At 36.6% G+C, this 15,930-nt stretch overlaps 1 protein-coding gene and 1 long non-coding RNA gene across 5 annotated transcripts in view; both read right to left on the bottom strand.

Moving 5' to 3' along the window:
* nAChRalpha3 (nicotinic Acetylcholine Receptor alpha3) overlaps positions 1-15,930 on the bottom strand; it is a 515,737-nt gene that overhangs the window by 356,828 nt on the left and 142,979 nt on the right. The gene's annotated exons all lie outside the window — the stretch shown is intronic.
* Positions 605-1,896, bottom strand: LOC137249393 (uncharacterized). Its single transcript, XR_010952363.1, has 3 exons — positions 1,326-1,896; positions 1,108-1,261; positions 605-905 (listed from the first exon to the last, which is right to left on the bottom strand). It is a non-coding gene; the product is annotated as an uncharacterized lncRNA (long non-coding RNA).

The following is a 15,930-nucleotide window of genomic DNA, read 5'->3' as shown; positions in this document are numbered from 1 at the left end:
CGTTAATAATGAAGAACAAGAAAAAAGCAGAACAAAAAGCACTTAGCATTGTGTAAGTATGTATAGATGCACAAACATACGTACTTGCTTATATATATGTAAATTTATGTAAACGGAAGTCACGATAACGCTTAGTACTTTTTGGTTCTTCTCAGCGCGCAATTTATATGAAATGTTACGTATACGCCATGGTGTGCTAATACAAGTTTTGCCGCTATTATAGACGTGTATGTATGTATGTATTATAAGTGTATAATAACCCAGCAGTATTGTTCAGCATGAAAATACTATATAATTCGTACAAAAACATCAGCAGAGATGTAGTTACAAAACCTGAATATTCTCATTCGCTTTAACACAGGGGTGGCCGCGAAAAAGAACTATCTGAAATCTGATGATTAAGAAGTGAACGTTTCTATAGTGAAAAAAGTATTGAACATGCAATGAGAACTTCCACATGAAAAAACTATCCCATCGGAAGTTAAAGTATCCACAAGAAAAAGCGAATGAACAGGAAGTGGAAGTATCCGCAAGAATAATATCGTTACAATTCAGTAAGAATATCAATAGGAAAAAATATTTTAAACGCAATTATTTTATCAAATAGAGGTAATATTTATTTGACATAAAATAAACTTAAAATATTCATTTGTAAAAATAAAAAAACTAAAAATACGTATTCCGTGTACATATGTATGTAAAAAAAATTCAGTCAATTGACATTTCTTCGATATTTTTTTTTAATTTCAGGTACACAATTTTATGTGCATAAATACATATATTGCCTTATTTATATTTCTTTTGCAATGATACCGCTTTGTATTTCTTGTTCTTAATTTTCTGGAAGGCGCTGCGCACATCTCTTGTATAATCGGACATTGAATAACCGTCTCTTTGTATGGATTCTGAAAATTTTAAAATACAAATTATTTAGAAACCTGACTAACAACAGAACACGTTACTGTTTGCAAAATTATTGGCAAAACATATGAGTATAAAGATGGAGGGGGAGTTGGGCTGGGATGGTAGAGGGAGTGAAAGTGGAACAGGAGGAGAGAAAACATCATCAGCTGGGTATGCTAGTAAAAAAAAATCCTTGATATTCACCGTACAAAGCTCTGTTAAGGTTGACAAAGTCTCGCAGGCCCTTTTTGCTCGACCGCCCAGAGAAATTCATTTCGAAACACAATTCTTCCGAAAGTATCCTATGCAAATACTTATGAATGCCATCCGGCATGAGTATAGATCTAAAAATTATGACCTTTAAATAGAAAAAAATTATATTATTAAAATAAGGATTTTTAATTAAATTTTTGCCACCTTACATATCTTTCAAAATCCGTTTTCACTTTATTTTCAAGTTCTTCAATTTCCAAGAGACTTGAAACTGGAAAATTAGCTTTGGGACTTTGGATATTTTCGCAAACCTTTTCTAAGGCTGTTAAAATTTTTACATTTTGATTAATGACCGTATTTGTTAAGTCTGAAAAGAAATATATATTTTTAAGAAAATTATTACTTTCCAAACAAGTGACAAATTAATTTATTTTTAGCTTTTGCGGACAATCGCCTCAAATTTCGTTTGCTTAAACCACTCATTTCACAGATTTTGTTCAGTTTAGTAATTTCACTGTATTATTAAACACTTCAGATTATTTTTTTATTAAATATTTTATTTTATTTACACTTTCACTCCGACCTACAAAAAGTGACGCTTCAACAAATAACTTCCAGAAACAACTAATTACAGAGCTGCCAGCTAAAATTTTTATTAAAATTCAACAGTCCTGAATGTTTTACTGCGTGTTCAGCTGAAATTTCTGTATACCTGAAATACTGCCTTCCTATTCAATCCATTTTTCAGGTCATTCATTTCTTACTGAATTTCAGGGCATTTTTAATGCTGAAATTTTACCTAAATTTATAACACCTTACCTCAAAAACTGCTGGGAAGTGATTGACAAGGGCAGTGTAAATGAGTGTGTATGTTTGTGTATGAGTACACAATCTTGCCTTTCGATAAGCGATTTTCACACAAACAAATCACTTCATGCTTACATAATTTTTTTTTTAATATCTAATGGAATTAAGTTGTAACATTTCAAAATGTCCCTATTAGTTAGTATAACGTGTTTCGAAAATATGGTATGCCGTGAAAAATATCGATTTGCATATGTATGTGTGTATTTTTATACTAACACAACTCATGCAAAATAAATATGTGTTAACCTAATAAGTTTAAGTGCTAAGGAAGGCGTTCAACTTTCTTACATTCGACAGCAAATTTGCGTTTATTGAAGCAGCTAAGATTGCCTTCCTCAACTCGCGGTCGATGGTTGGTGGTTGGTGGGTGATGAAGATGAATGAGTGCTGCTGCTGCGATTCGTGTAGCTTAAGGCGATAAGCTCCACGGTAAGCTCTGTAGCTACAAAAATTAAAACGAATAGTGTATATTACGTAATACATACATATATAAATTTTAGTCGCATATTTAGAAAGTATGAAATTCTTAGAAGCGACACGAAACCGAAGAAAATGCACAAGAAATAAGCAGATTAAGTGGAAAACTTTGAAAAGTTTTTTTAAGCGTAGTTTTTTTCTAAGCAAAAGTTGTTGACGGCTAAAACTTTTCAGTGATATTTACGCTATATTAATAATAATGGCATCCGACTTGATTTATAGGCAGTGTGTTCACCAATCTTAGTGTAGGTTGTAAAACCCGGCTTGTCATCACCCTCGGTGGCAACTATGATGCAATTATCTGTCATTTTTTCCACAGACAATAAAAATTTTTTACTAAAAACTAACCCAAATTCGTCAGTCTCCAATCACTTTTCACTCATGAAATATTTCAGGACATTTATCTGGTCTGATTCAACGTCCGCAGGAACCGCGTCTTTTCAAAAGGTGAAAAGGTCAGCCTCAGCTTATCCAACAAGCACTGGACTCCTTAAAGTGGTTAAATGATTCCTTATAACTACACCTGGCGGCTTTTACGCTTTTACGATGCCAGCTTTCTGCACTTTTCCTGGCATCATATATACTCTTGCAGAATCCTCAGCGGGTTAGGAGGTTTAGAATGTATCCAGGGCAGATATGCCTCTCGTAAGATGCGACCACAATACCAAACTGTTTCAAGAGGTTGCGTAGCGTAACCCTTTCAAGGGGTTAGTTCCAAGTTCCTCATGGAAATCAGCTGCATAGTCAAACCCATATATATCTGGGAGCTTTTTATAAAAGAAAAACGTTTGTCCATGTGAAGCAGAACACAGTGACTATCTTCAAAGCCGGAGTTATTCTTAACGTAAATGAATGCATGAAGGATTACTCTCTAGTCGGATTTAAAATGCCTTGGATTATGAAATCCAGCGTAAGCTTTCAATAGTCATTGGCAGTGACGCGAATTTAAGTCAAAAGCTAAGGTGCTTTAGTGATGGCATTACTCGATGTGGATTCTTTCTTAATTTTGCTTTACTAAACAATCTTCACAGTTTCAAACTTCAGCCTCAAAATCACTTTCTCACCTTTTATTGGAATGACGTTCTTCATATAAACCATACAAGCATAAGAGGAACACTATTTTAAAGTACTTGGCCAGATAGAGATACTTCAACCAATGTCTTTCCGATTGGTAGAAGACGCCGGTTTGCGGAATTTAAAAAAATATACATAAAGCTTTGAATTTAAACTGCTTCAAACGAAAAAAGATCCCTTTAGGAAAAAAAAAATTTAAAATCGTTTTCAACCTGGTCCCTTCAGCGGAGTGGGCGCCGCACTCTTCCCCTGATTGCAAAGGTGGCTGCCGATTTTTTTTAATAACGAGGCAAGATGAAGGAACACTAGTCAAGTAGAAGGATTGTAAATTTCCAAATTTGATATAAGTGCTTAGAAGTCATGTTCGTTATTTACCTCGTAGGAAAATAATTTGTAACAACTGCATTAAAAAAGATGAGACCTCATCGAGTTAAGACCAAGTACCACACATACTTGTTGAACGAACTGCTTCCAGTTCCCTGCATGCACTTTGATAGTTCTCTTAGAGCCGAAATTGAGGTGGAAGGTTTGCGCAAGGGCACTCATACGGCATACCAGGCAATCCACGTATATACCAGTGGTTCCAAACTAATGAAAGGAATAATAGGAATGGTATACTAGGCAAACCCCGAAGTAAAGAAAGCCTACATGCTTCTTGATCACTTTGATTTTCAGGCGAAAGCAGTAGCTGTGACTAAATCAGTACAAATACTACAAAAAAATAGCTTAAACTGCACCAGCGTTAGTTTTTATATTGACATCCCATCAGCAACTAAGGCTATAATTTCTCATAGCACAACATCTAAAATTGTTTAAGGGTGTAAGAAATCCCTGCTAAGAATCGGCAAAGGAAGAAGCATACATCTAGATTGTATTTCTGCACATATGGAAGAAGATGGGAATAAAAAAGTGGATGAGCTAGCAAAAAGGGCGCATCACTCGCAGCTTAAACCCTAGACATTCTAATCAGTTTGCGCGAAATTAAAGGAAGGTGAGAGCTGCATATGACTATCCAAGAAAGAAAGGCATGGAATCAAACCCGGAGCTGCAAAGTGTAAAGTTCTTATGCAGGTCTTACAACCTTACACTAGCAAAGTTACTATCATCAATGAAAAGAGGGGAATGTAGGCTCATAATGGGTATTTGTAACGTAACTGGCTTTTGGTGGTAAGGCGGAGGTGGCATGCGGCATGGTTGCAAGCCCCTGCTAGCTCGGCGAATGGGGTGAGTTTTTCACACCCGCCTTACCCGTAGTTACCTTTACAAAATTAAAATAAAATATGCCTAACTGAAAAGAAATAAATAGGAGAATCCTGAGGAAAGTAGGAGGAGAAGAAGGTTGAAGGCCTGTCCTGTCAGGTGGAGTTTCGCACCCTCTTCAGCGCAGCTTGCGCTGAACCTTGGGCGCTGTGCTGACTCCTCTTTCCTTACAGCGTCCCCGAAACTGACGTCCGTCTCAGTCTTTATATGTCACTCAGCCATTTCTCTCCCGTATTATCCTTCACCTACCGTAGCGCGCCCTAAGGCAAACCACACACCAAAATTATTTTAACCTCAACCCTGCATTTCAATGAAGATCACGTAGTTCAAGGACACATTCTTTAGGTGTTTATTTACAAACAATTCTCTTAAACCTAGGTATGTTCTAGTCTAAGTAATCCAATCTCTATGATTAAAGCTCCAGGATAGATATTCACAAATAGGAATTTAATGAAAAAAATCCCAGAACTCGAACTCAGCAAAAGATTAAACTATAATAATCCAATCTAACTGTGTTTCTCCTGGTCTACTAAATTACAAGTCTTGAAGGCAAATTCAATTTATAATGTGTTTTAAAAACCCAACAAAAAAAATGTTAACACTAAAATGTGTCTTAAGGTATGGATTCTTGCACCTAGTCTTCGTATACCCCATCTTAATGTTTTCGTTTGCACAAGCAAACCTAACGAATCTAAAAGATACTATCTTTCTTAGCTTAACGCTAACGCAAAATTGAAAACTTTTATATGTGGAGGATTACTGACCTACCACAAAATTCATATGAAATTGCGGAAAGAGAAAAGAATAAAAAAACTTGTTTTGAGAAAGAAATAAAAGGTATAAGAAGAAAGGGAAATACGCTCAACGAGATCGCTTTTCTGGTGAGCTTATGTTTATGTATGTTTGTATAATATTTTCTTTTTCTCAGCTACCATGAATGCATATACATCTATTTTCTTGCTCTCGCTGCTAATCATTCAAAATTCGTAGAATTAGGAGCTTAATCTATGTGCATACATAAGCGCATATATGTTTTTATGTTTTGTATTTGCACTCACCTGGTCACTCCGTCGCTCAGGTACCGTCGCTCTTGAGTACCTGTTGCTGAAAAAAAGTAACTCAAAACACATATGCTAATATACATACATACATCCATAAAGGCAGCGTGATCACTACGCTCTATCACCTATCATTAACTTTGGGGTATTAGCTTGTGAGACTTGACACCATGTGGTCGCAACTATATGTACATAGCAGTAACGTGTCGTCTTCGAAAAAATCGGAATAAAAAAAAGTTTAATAAAAAACTGCCAAAAAATTAAAAAAAGATAGAGGCGGCCAAACACGGGTATATCTCTAATGTGCGGCTTTGGGCCGCGAAATCGGAAGCTCCAAAGGTATTTCTTGTTTGGTAAGCAAATATATGTTTCTGGTGTAGTTTTTTTTTTTTTTGGTGTTTCTGGTTTTTCTTTTCTAAACAGGGGTTGAATTATGCCCTAGCAATTATAAAGGCTAAGATCCCTAAAAATATGTCGAAAAATAGTTAAACCTAAAATATGTGATTTTGGCAAAAAAAAGCACAAAAAAAAAAAAAATTGCAATTAAAATAATGTGTATATGGGCTAGTAGCAAAGGCAAAGGAAACCCCACAACAAAATAGGGGTAAACACCAAAAATAGCGAAAAATAAAAAAAAGAAAGACGCAAAAAAAAAAATCTTACGGAATAGCTGGTGACGTGAAGTAATTAACTCCAGCGAGTGCCAAAAAAAGCCAAAATCAAAGTGAAAATCACTTCAAAAGGATTTACATCGCACCTTTTACCTATATGTCCGCAACAAAAAAATCGAAAAACGAAATCGAAAGAAAAATTTCAATATTAAAAAAAAAAAAACAAAAACAAAAAAAATGAATTACAAGAAAACTAAAGCCTAGGTGCCTTTCTTCACCCCTTCTCCCTCAGCTACCTATACCTTTCCAAAACCTCTATCTTCGTACGTATACAATTAACCTTCTTTACAGCTTTAAAATATTATATACAAATATAAAATAAAAACTTATGAGATAAACCGCTTCCTTCGGTGAATTTTATACTGGACCGCCTCCCGGGGTTGGTGCTTCTAGTTCAAAATTTCCGCTTCCTGCTGCGTGTCTGGCGAAATGAGTGTTGTTGTAATTGTTGCCGTCACCGACTTAAAAAAGTTGTGCCTCCTATGGGGTATTTGCTCTACGGTTTTGTCTTGGTGTTTTCTTTTTTTTTTATTTTGTGTGTTGTGCGAGGTGACAGTGGGCGCGTGCGGTACATGCCAGTGCGTCGTTCAGTTGTTGTTGTTTGGCGTTGTGCGATTTGATGGCCCTTCCTTCCTCATGGATGGGATGTGAACTTTAGATCGGGCCTATAGCCGTGACAATACCTGGGGAGGTTTCCCCTCACGCTCCTGGGGCTGCTATGGGTAATTTTAGCGCTTCTCGTTTACTTGTTTTACGCCCGAAATTTTAACGTGAATTTATACGCGTACTTAACTTTCACTTTAAAATTTTTTTTCTTTGTACCACTGTATTTTGGTGTCACTACACTTCGCCTCACTTTGTCTTACTCCCTTTTATACCTACTGCTGGGGCATAGAACCTTAAGTAAAAAACGGAAAATTTTAACAAGCACATATACAAAATACCTATCGGATTTCCCATATTCACACGTACACCCACACACTCACACTAACTAGCCTTTAGATGTAAATCATACTTGGATTTTCCATAATGTTGCTAAGCCTTCTGCAACACTGTGGCTGCTGCAAACGTCGTGCTGCTAGCGCCTTTTGTTTCTGCCACCTGCAACAATACTGCTGCGTTTACCATGTACACCTGTTGCCTCTCGTTTATGCCCGTGTGGTAAAAGGCTGGCGTTACATATTCTAACTGGATACTGTTTCTGACGTTAGATGATTTTCAATTAGGCCTCGCCAGTGAAAGCAGACATTGGAAAATCCAATTAGAGGAGGAGAAGACTTTCAACCACATTCTGTTTTCGTGTGCTGCGCTCGTGAGGTCAAGGTTCAGCTACCAGAGGCGGTGGAGTTGCCAGTGATCGATGCAGCAGTTAGCCTAGCTCTTAGAAAACTTTTGTTATTTAGCAAGATCACGGTGTAATTTTATAATATAAGCCCTGGCATCTAGTTGGCGGTTTTCCGTTTGATCGTCAAACAAATTCTGACAACACCGTAGACTCATTCAGTTTATGTGGGGTCCTTACTGATCAGCCAGTTCCACTTCACCTCACCCCAAATACAAAAATAAAATTTTCGGTACTGCGGGCAGAGGATGGCTCGAGTTATCACATTTATCTAAGTAATGATTTATTAAACACCCAGCTAGATATTAAAAATTTGAAAACTATTTCGTTATGCATATATGTAGTACTCCTATATTGCTACAACAGGCTAGGTACATTCGCAAACATCAGAGTGTCGATATATTGCTATTAAAACGTTTTTGTATTTGTATTCAATAATCGAATATACCTAACTTTAAATTTTGTCTTGTCAACATTTTGCTGCTAAAATCACAAAAATTTTATAGGCTATCCTGTTTTGATTTCGAATTCAAAACACATTGCGAGCATTTTCTATTAGCAATATATGAGTATGTATTACATATATGTCGTTATGATACCTTTTGCACACAGAGTATATTAACTTTGATTGGATAACGGTTGGTTGTACAGGTATAAATGAATCGAGATAGATATAGACTTCCATATATCAAAATTATTAGTATCGAAACAATATTTGATTGGGCCATGTCCGTCAGTCCGTCCGTCTGCCCATTAACACGATAACTTGAGTAAATTTTGAGGTATGTTGATGAAGTTGGGTATGTAGGTTCTTGGCCACTCATCTCAGATCGCGGTTTAAAATGAACGATATCGGACTATAACCACGCCCACTTTTTCGATATCGAAAATTTCAAAGAACAGAAAAAGTGCGATAATTCATTACCAAAGACGGATAAAGCGATGAAACTTGGTGGGTGGGTTGACCTTATGACGCAGACTAGTAAATAAGTAAAATTTTGGACATTGAGCCTGGCACCTCCCACTTTTAAAAGAAGGTAATTTAAAAGTTTTGCAAGCTGTAATTTGGTAGTCTTTGAAGGTATAATGATGAAATTTTGGCAGGAACGTTACCACTACTTCGGTATATGTGCTAAGTAAAAATTAGCAGAATCGGATGAAGACTAAGCAAAAAAAAATTTTTAAAGTAAAATTTTAACAAAAAATTGAATACTTCAGAGTATATGTGACCCGGTCTATGAAAAGGTGGCCTATGGCTCAAAAACCAAATTGCGAGAAACAGATGTTAATGATAAAAAATGATTTTCTTCAGGACGTTTGTGCTATTTTTTTTTTTTTTTTGAGTCATTAGCTACCGGGTCACATATAAGAAAATTATGTCATCATTCAACTCAAGTAATGATATGGTGCAACCAAATACAAAAATAAAAGAACATTTCGAAATGGGCGTGGCTCTGCCCTTTTTCATTAAATTTGTTCTAGAATACTTTTAATGCCATAAGTCGAACAAAAATTTATCAATCCTTGTGAAATTTGGTAGGGGCATAGATTCTATGACGGTAACTGTTTTCTGTGAAAATGGGCGAAATCGGTTGAAGCCACGCCCAGGTTTTATACACAGACACCGTCTGTCCTTCGGCCGTTAACACGATACCTTGAGCAAAAATCGATATATCTTTACTAAACTTAGTTCACGTACTTATGTCAACTCACTTTATCTTGGTATATAAAATGGGCGTAACCCGACTATGACCACGCCCACTTTCTGGATATCGAAAATTTCGAAAAATGAAAAAAAAAATTACATAATTCTATACCAAATACGAAGAAAGGATGATACATGGTAATTGGATTGGTTTATTGACGCAAAATATATACTTTAGAAAAATAAATTAGCGGTACCCGACAGATTATGTTGTGGGTCACCGTGGTTCACATTTTGGTCTATATCTCGAAACACCTTCACAAATACAATTAAAACCCTAATTAGTACCTTTAATTTGATACCCATAACGTACAAACACATTCTAGAGTCACCCCTGGTTCACCTTTATGGCGATATCCCGCAATGGCGTCCACCTATAGAACTATGGCCCACTCCCTTTTAAAATACTCTTTAATACCTTCCATTTGATACACATGTCATACAAACACATTGCAGGGTTACCCTAGGTTCATTTTCCTACATGGTGGTTTTCCCTTATTTTGTCTCCAAAGCTCTCAGCTGAGTATATAATGTTCGGTTATACCCTAACTTGACTTTCCTTACTTGTTTGTATTTAATTGAAATTTGTAAATACATATTTGTGATGATGAAAAGATTGGGCTTAAATAATTAAATCATAAATATATTATTCGCAAATATATTTATCATACTTTTTCCCCATTTTTATAGTCTAAATTCTAAGCTTTCAAAAACTCGTTTTTAAATGCACCAGCAACGTTGCTTAAAAAACAACTTTTGTTTTACGTTTCGATAAATTTGACAGTGCTCTTCATTTACTCCCATAATAGTGTCAAAGGTTTTATATGCGCTAACTGCATTATTGGTATTTTTTATAATTTATAGCTCGTTATTAAATACATGTATGTATTTATGTTAAAGTAGTCCTTAGAAGTCAAATAAATTTATTTTTCCAACCTTATTTCTTCATACGGTAAAATCTTTATCTTGTATATGACACATAACTTTGGTCTCGATTACAAACGGTTAAAGAGACTGAATTCAGATTTCCCTATAAAGATTTTTTTGAGTTTTACCACTGCTTAACATTCGTGAACCATTTTCAATCGCGAGTAAAATTTAAAAGAAGTGTCAGCAGGTGTAGCACTACCGAGTTTGGGCATTACAAAACAAAAGTTATTGAGTCTCCATAGAGAAGTGTTATCTTAGATACTTACGCGAAACGAAATTGTGGCCAAAACTTATCTGTAGTTATTTAGAGTAAGGTTTAAGAGATGTGACTAGAAAAAAAAACAAAATTTAATTTATAGAGACCACCTTAATATACATATATTATAATTTAGTGTTTCTCTTTATCAGATTTGATATAAATATTTCAAACGGTTATTTTTTAATTTAAGTTATTTATGGTACACGTTTTTCTGTCTGTGTTTCCGGTTATTTGTTTAGTTAATAAAAAGTAATCTGTGTTAATAGAAATATTTGAAAATTTTTTTACTAGCAAGTATATCGCTTAAATATTTTTATGAAAAGTTTGCTTTAGTTCAATTGAATTTAATAAGTTGATGTGTTTTGATATGAATAGAATAGAGAAGAAAATGTAGGTAAGCAAACGTTAGTAATTCGGCTTCTTTGCTTTAAAAGTTTTGTAATAAAAATATTATGAACTGGTAGAAAACTTTTTAACTTAAATTTGAAAATTTAAAGCGGCTCTACAGGCAAAAGCACAGTAGTCAGCAAATATTCATTGACTAAGATTTTCTGGGATTATTCAAACTAGTAAGTTTTTGAATAGTTCAGTGACTAGAGTCTTGTCTGTCGTAGTCGGTGAAATGGGCGAACGCTGTCTTTCTACAATTGGCAATACATACTTCAATTAATAAGGGTAGATATAATGCCAGCCATCAGCATGGCTCCCGTAAAATACGTACCCAGGTAAATTAATTTATTAATACCCAGGTAAATTATGGACAAAAAAGCCCAAAACTCCACCATAGGACGTACTGGTGGCACTTGACTTTTCAAAAGCTCTCGACACTCAACCATTATGCATTACTCGAAGACATAAAAGGTTCAGCCCTTCCCCCTTGAAATGCTTTCTTGGACCGGAGCGTTTTGTTTTTATTAATAATATGACCTACCATGTCTTTCCCTCTTTTAAGGTATGGCTAATTTTTTCATATCTTTATCTTATCTCGAGAAGCCAGAATTCACATCCCGTTTGGTAAGGTCAATTATATCAATATTTTCAGCATACGCCCGAAATTGTACATTCACAATCAATTAACTTCACAGTGCCATGCAAATACAAATCAAAGTCAGAAAAATAAACTGCCTTCAACAAGTTTTTACAGGCCGCCCTTTTATACATAAGGCGAGTATTTGACAACGTCTATCAGCCCCTTCGAACACATGTAATAAATTCTAATGAGAATGACTACCCAAACAAACTTGTAAGACTGCTCAATCACACATAAGCGTGCAGAGGTACCACAGTCATGAAGGTGTGTTATTATATTACTATTGAAAGCACTGGTTGAGTTCCTTCAAACCCTATGGCGACCTGCTGAAGTGAGACCCGTGGGAGGCGGGTCAAGTAAAATGGTATCCACGTTAATCTTGTGGAAGCTGAAATAGATTTATACGGCTAGTTCGCTGTCTCAGCGGTATCTTAAACAACAAATTTAACAGATTCCAGGTATAAGGCATCAGTTGGTAAAATGTGGGATTTTAAGCCAAACATAGTTGACAGAGTAAACCGAGCTGGCGTTTCGCAGCGATCTTCAGACCCATCTATTTTTGGTGGCCGGCTGTTGTAAGAAGAAGCCTATTCATAGGCTGTAGGATTGTCGCAATGCAGCTGTCAGCCGTAATGCTTATATCAGGGGCAGTTACCTCAATAGTCGCAAAGGCGATGGAAGTTATAAGCCTTCCTGATAGACCTGTATCGTAAACCGCTAGTTGTAATGTAGTTAAATTAAACTCAGCCGGGCGTTAGAATGAGAGCAGATTTGCACATGCCAGTGTTCTGCAGACCAGCCTCGGAAACTTCCGTGTTAAGAAAATCGACATTATTGTCGGCTTTGTAGCAGCTTTTGACAACGCAACGCTGCCAGTTTGCTAATTTGTTTCAATTTGAATTCACTGAAAGTATCCCATTCTCCTCTACTTTGTTACCAGAATAAAGAACCAAAATAATGTCAACCGCGAAATCAAAGAGAAAATAACTCATGCCAACAAGTACTACTTTGGACGGCCTGGGAGAAGAGAGGAAACATGCTCGTAGAAAGCTCAACAATGGAATGACGACGTGAAGGCTAGTATTAGTAACACAGAAAGGGGGAGTTTCGGAGAGGTTTGGGAAAAACAGATTGGCGCTCCTTAAAGACTTCGAATGCCGCAAAATACGAATGACTTTCGTAAATTTACCACACAAAGGCCAAAATCGACGATGCAGTTGAGCCTCATTTAACAAATCGTCGCTGCGCTAACGAAAACAATTATGTGTTTTTGTCAAAATTTTTTTATTGAATATTTCATTATCAGTATGTAGAGCCCACATTTCTGCATATGCCGTTTTCTTATATCTCTTTTGGTTTAGAAGTGGCCGAAAACAGCTATGTGCACACAGTCCTAGAAGTACTCTGAAAAACGGTTATGTACTTACTTGCTTATAATTTTTTTTTAATCGCCGGCGAAATTGCTTTGATTTCAATGTAAAAACAATTACAAACCATCTTGCTTCCCAAAGCAGCCGGTTTCATGTACCGGAGTGACTCGGCATTTTTCCCGACCAAGGGCTGTTATTTCAGTGTAACCCTATTTAATTTGTTGCGTCCCTCCCACAAATTGTTATCCTCCCAGCAGCTCCTTGCAGCGGCTCTGCACCATATTCTCCTGCTACGGAAGGGTATCGATCCCAATCTTCGAACTGTACCTGACCCCGGTCCAGATAAATGGTTTTGCTGAGTTTGCCGGAAAATAACCTTTTTAGGACGGTCACACTCTTGTCAGTGGGTCACGTGAAGGGATGGTTGCATCGGACAGGATGTTCTGGGATAGACCCCAAAACCCGAAGTCACGGTAACTTTTATAAATATTTTGTGGCCCCTTGCTGTTTACGATCAAGGGCGTCCCGTAGTCTGCGCCTTAGTGCCCCAACTACCTTCTAGCTACCCCGCTGCTCAACAAGCCACAACAACACAGAATTCTGTAGTTAAACTATAATGGGTTGACTGGGAATATCACGGAGATAGTTGATTTCATGAAGCGGCATAACATCCGCATTCCAGCGATCCAAGAGACCAAACACACAGCAAGATCTGCTCTGCAGACCTGCTCTGGACATAACGTCCACAGAAAAGAATGCTAGAGCGGAAATATAGGCGATCTCGTGTTAATCACCCATCACTCAGCGCAATATATTATATTTGATTCCGAAAATCCATAGCCATAATAAAATCCTCAAATCTCTTACCCACAGAACTTGGGGTAAAAACAAATAAACGCTCATTACTACTTACAAAGCAATTGCCGGCCGATTGCATGCTACGCGTCCCCGATATGGTCGCCAAGCCTAAAGGTTACTTACCTGAAGAAAATACAGGCCTGCCAAAACACTGCCCTCAGAACTGCTACGGGCTGTCTTCTTATGTCCCCAGAACACCACGTACACAATTAGACGATAGCACACCCCATTAGGGAGAGAAATGAAATGCTAAACAAAGAGTTTCTGTTGAATACCCAGAAACCTGGGCTGACATCTGATTGATGAAGCTACACCTCCCAGGGGCTTAAGGGGTCATCTCCGTAAGCATTATGAGGAAATACGGCACAAATTTCATTCATTTACCTACCGTCAAAAGCAAATTTCAATCATGTTTGAAAGCTGCTATGTGCTTTACAACGGCGCAAATATTTATAACGTTGTTATGAGTTAAAAAACATGATTTTTTCCTTCACACATCAATAACATACTTTACATAAAATAGTTCAAAAATACGACATTTGCAAAATTTTGCAAATGGACACCAGAAAGAAGTTTTTTTGGTCTCCTGAACAGTTACTGACAAAGATAACTGTTTTTGTGAGCGCAGCGACGAAATGATGATGTATACACATAGCAGGTTATTTAATAAAGTCATTGAATTGGATAAATATTCAAAGCTTTTAGCTTGAGTACATACATATGTAAATGCTTTATTGTTTCATTCGGAAAATAAATTAACCAAAAAGTTACTCATACGCCGTGTGGTGCGCTCAAAAACAGACGAGTCTATTAACTATGAGTTAGTCATGCAGTAAACAAAAACGGCTTAGCGCTCAAACAGGGTAACATTCAGTTTCTTTAACCAGATTTGTTCAAAAATTGCAAAATAACTTTTTATTGTTGTTATTTTAAGAAACTACAGCTGCGAACAAAAAAGTTGCAGGGACAGTTTTTTTTATACTCAGTTGAACAGAGCTCACAGAGTATATTAACTTTGATTGGATAACGGTTGGTTGTACAGGTATAAATGAATCCAGATAGATATAGACTTCCATATATCAAAATCATCAGTATCGAAAAAAAATTTGATTGAGCCATGTCCGTCCGTCCGTTCGTCCGTCTGTCCGTTAACACGATAACTTGAGGAAATTTTGAGTTATCTTGATGAAATTTGGTACGTAGGTTCCTGGGCACTGATCTCAGGACGCTGTTTAAAATGAACGATATCGGACTATAACCACGCCCACTTTTTCGATATCGTAAATTTCGAAAAACCGAAAAAATGCGATAATTCATTGCCAAAGACGGATAAAGCGATGAAACTTGGTAGGTGGGTTGATCTTATGACGCAGAATAGAAAATTGGTAAGATTTTGGACAATGGGCGTGGCGCCGCCCTCTTTTAAAAGAAGGTAATTTAAAAGTTTTGGAAGCTGTAATTTGGTAGTTGTTGAAGACATCATGATGAAATTTGGCAGGAACGTTACCACTATTACTATATATGTGCTGAATAAAAATTAGCAAAATCGGATGAAGAACACGCCCACTTTTACAAAAAATTTTTTTAAAAGTAAAATTTTAACAAAAAATTGAATATTATTTCTGTATATAAGTAAATTATGTCAACATTCAATTCCAGTAAAGATATGGTGCAACAAAATACAAAAATAAAAGAAAATTTCAAAATGGGCGTGGCTCCGCCCATTTTCATTTAGTTTGTCTAGAATACTTTTAATGCCATAAGTCGAACAAAAATTTACCAATCCTTCTGAAATTTGGTAGGGGCATTGATTCTATGACGGTAACTGTTTTCTGCGAAAATGGACGAAATCGGTTGAAGCCACGCCCAGTTTTTATACACAGTCCACCGCTTGTCCTTCCGCTGGGCCGTTA

Source organism: Eurosta solidaginis, chromosome 4, assembly GCF_040869045.1.
Source record: "Eurosta solidaginis isolate ZX-2024a chromosome 4, ASM4086904v1, whole genome shotgun sequence".
Taxonomy (NCBI): Eukaryota; Metazoa; Arthropoda; class Insecta; order Diptera; family Tephritidae; genus Eurosta; species Eurosta solidaginis.
This window is presented reverse-complemented; position numbering and strand designations above follow the sequence as displayed.